Consider the following 4,278-nt stretch of genomic DNA (forward strand, 5'->3'; position numbering starts at 1 on the left):
TTACCTTTCCATGCTTCGTGTGAGCTCTTTGGTCTGCCGCTGGAGTGTTTCAATTATAACAGATTTTCGTGTTCTATGATATTTATAATTGTGTACTGTCCTTGCATTCATCGAAAACATTTCAGGAATTTAGTTTGCCGACTTACCTTTATGGTAATTATAATAAAGGTGCATGCATCAGCTCCTATGCAAAATGTGGTCGGATGAAAGCATGCCTGCCGATTGGAATTTAAGTGTGCTCTGCCCAATCCATAAGAAGGGCGATCCTGCAATTTGTGCCAATTACCGCGGGATTAGTCTTCTAAATATCGCCTATAAGGTTCTAGCGAGCGTATTGTGTGAAAGGCTGAAGCCCACCGTCAACCAACTGATTGGACCTTATCAGTGTGGCTTCAGACCTGGAAAGTCTACCATCGACCAAATATTCACAATACGCCAAATCTTGGAAAAGACCCATGAAAGGAGAATCGACACACACCATCTTTTCGTCGACTTCAAAGCTGCATTCGACAGTACGGAAAGGAGTTACCTGTATGCCGCTATGTCTGAATTTGGTATCCCCGCAAAACTAATACGGCTATGTAAGATGACGTTGCTCAACACCAGCAGCGCCGTCAGAATTGGGAAGGACCTCTCCGAGCCGTTTGATACCAAACGAGGTTTCAGACAGGGTGACTCGCTGTCGTGTGACTTCTTTAACCTGATGTTGGAGAGCATCGTACGAGCCGCAGAACTTAATCGCTCAGGCACAATATTTTATAAGAGCGTACAATTGTTGGCGTATGCCGATGATATTGATATCATCGGCCTTAACAACCGCGCTGTTAGTTCTGCCTTCTCCAAACTGGATAAAGAGGCAAAGCGAATGGGTTTGGTGGTGAACGAGGACAAAACGAAGTACCTCCTGTCTTCAAACAAACAGTCGGCGCACTCGCGTATCGGCACTCACGTCACTGTAGACAGTTATAATTTCGAGGTTGTAAAAGACTTCGTTTATTTAGGAACCAGCATTAACACCGATAACAATGTCAGCCTTGAAATCCAACGTAGAATCTCTCTTGCCAACAAGTGCTACTTTGGACTAAGTAGGCAACTGAGCAGTAAAGTCCTCTCTCGACGAACAAAACTAACACTCTACAAGACTCTCATCATGCCCGTCCTAACGTATGGCGCAGAAGCGTGGACGATGACAACATCCGATGAAGCGACGCTTGGAGTGTTCGAGAGAAAGATTCTGCGTAAGATTTTTGGACCTTTGCACGTTGGCAACGGCGAATATCGCAGGCGATGGAACGATGAGCTGTATGCGCTTTACGGCGACATAGACATAGCGCAGCGAATAAAGATCCAGCGGCTTCGTTGGCTGGGTCATGTCGTCCGAATGGATACAAACGCTCCGGCTTTGAAAGTATTCGATGCGGTACCAGCTGGTGGTAGCAGAGGAAGAGGAAGGCCTCCTCTGCGTTGGAAAGATCAGGTGGAGAAGGACTTGGCTTCACTTGGTGTGTCCAACTGGCGCCGGTTAGCACGAGAAAGAAACGACTGGCGCGCTTTGTTAAGCTCGGCCAAAATCACGTAAGCGGTTATCGCGCCAATTAAGAAGAAGAATTATAATAAAGCAACTTTATACTATTTTCACTCGCACGATAACCCGGAATTATTGATAAAACTTTTTTTATTGATGCGATGTAATGAACAATATGAATCACGTGTAACTACCTGACTCATCAACTCCACGTGTGCAGTAGTAACCAAAAATATACAAAAAGCAACATAGTATACAGGTAAGTTTATGGTGTTTTTTTATGTTTTTACGAGTTGTGGAAACAATTGAGACAACGCAAAATAGGACTATTTTGGTTTTCGTTGTTGTTTTCGCATATTGCGCGTCTATTTTTCGGACAACAAAATTTTTCCATTTCTGCCTACTAAGAAGACACTGTGCTACGCAGCCAATGGGCTCGAATTCGTTGATTATAAGCAAGCAAAAGAAAGCAGCAATCTGTTTTGAAAGTAGATTTGTAACTTCGCGGCTAATTTCGTACATTTTTTGTTAATTGGATAATCCCATAGGTGAAGATATACAGTAGCGTGCAATAGTGAGCACATGTTGGGCGATTTAACTTTAAAGTCTCTGAAAAAATCTAAATGCACAACTTAATGAAACAAAACTTTCAGCATTTATTCGTTGCTCAATTCTTAAAATAACGACTTAAATAAAAACATCAAATACAAATGTAGGAATGAGAAGGAGGCAATAATATAAAAATGTACATATTTACTCAGTTTTGCACGTCTGGAACTCATGGCTAAAAACTAATAAATTTTAATAGTTAATCCATAGGATTTATTTTTTCTTAGACTTTTAATGCGTTTGGGCATACTTTCGACAAGATTCTCGATAAATGTGCGCGGTATTTGGTTCCAGTCCTGCTGTACCCGGTCCCATAGCTCTGTCATGTTCTCAGGAGCCCTGCGATATTTTCCCAGCCGCTGTTTGGTTATTGCCCACAAATTTTCAATTGGATTTAGATCCGGGCTTTGTGCAAGCCAATCTATTACCTGAAAATTTTGTTGCGACAGCCATTCTTTAACAATTTTGGCGGTATGTTTGGGATCGCCGTCTTGTTGGAAGATAACTTCCTCTTCTGGGTAAGCGCTCATATCAACAAATTCTGGCAAATTAGTCTGCAAAATATGTAAGTAATCTTCTTTTTTCATAATACCATTAATTTTAACGAGTGGTCCGATGTGCCACCAAGTGAAGCAACCCCACACCATCAAATTACCACCGCCCTGTTTAACAGTTGGCTTCACGTGATGCCTTTGGATCCTTTCTGTAGGTCGGCGCCAGCAATAGCTTATTCCGTCGGACTGAAAACGATTAATTTTTACTTCATCCGACCAAATTACGCGTTTCCAGTCTTCAACATTCCAATTTCTGTATTTTCGAGCAAATGCTCGACGGGCCTTAATATTTTTGAGCGATAACGCCGGCTTTTTCTTCTTTACAGCTGATTTATACCCGATTCTATGGAATGCTCTACGCGCGGTCCACTCGCTAACGTTCTTATTTAACATTGCTGCAGCCTTCTTTGGTGTCACAAAACTGTTTTTGCGTACTTCTTGTACCATAAGGCGTGCGTCTAAGTCCGAAAGAAGTTGTGGTCTACCTTCAACATTCGGTGCATGCGCTACATTTCTTCGCTTCTGTATATTAATAACTGTGCGTTGGCTAATATTTAATATTTCAGCAATTTTTCTAGAGGAATTTCCACTATTAGTCAAAACCACGACGCTGTTTTCGAGCTCCAAACTTATTTTCTTCATAATTGATATTAATATTAATCAGAAAGCGATTGTCTAACTTCGAACACCTTTCTACTACTAATAACAAAAGTAAAAACATAGTAACATGAAACAAAAACTATAACGGTATATAATTACAACTGTACTAAATGTTACAGCTCCTTTCGGTTAGCATAAACAAAACGTGCAAAACTGAGCAAATACGTACTTTTTTATATTATTACCTCCTTTTCATTCCTACATTTGTATTTTTTGTTTTGTTTTAAGCCGTTATTTTAAGAATTAAGCAACGAATACATGCTGAAAGTTTTGTTTCATTAAGTTGTGCATTTAGATTTTTTCAGAGACTTTAAAGTTAAATCGCCCAACATGTGCTCACTATTGCACGCTACTGTAGCTTAATTACCAACATCACCATTCATCATTAATTATCACCATTCATCATTAATTATCACCATTCATCATTAATTATCACCATTCATCATTAATTATCACCATTCTTTACGATCGTCGCCATTCTCTCTCGCATTTAGGAACATATTTACATACATACGGATATGCATGCATATGCATATACGAAGATGTCGGCACTTGCCACAATAAAAATTGACGGTTCACGAAATATTTTTGTATTCCTCAAGAAAAATAGGTTTATTTATAGATAGCTCAGGTGCGTGATGGAAGATATGGTGGGCTCGTTTTATGAATGAACTAGTCTTGCTTTGAGAAATATGCACTTGCGTTAATGAATGGAATAGTTTTTATTGTATAACAGAACGTAGAATGCTAAGCGGTAAAATGGCCTTCGTATGGCCATATTTTGTTTCTGGTATTACAATATTTAGAGTATCGATTGAGGGACGGCAAATTTCACTGAATAAATAATAAATAAAGGGCATATATTTTTATGAAGCTTATAAATAATACGAGCGGCCTATTGCCAATTCATGGAGATTTGCGCCGTTGTTC

The sequence above is a fragment of the Anastrepha ludens genome, chromosome X, assembly GCF_028408465.1.
Source record: "Anastrepha ludens isolate Willacy chromosome X, idAnaLude1.1, whole genome shotgun sequence".
Taxonomy (NCBI): domain Eukaryota; kingdom Metazoa; phylum Arthropoda; class Insecta; order Diptera; family Tephritidae; genus Anastrepha; species Anastrepha ludens.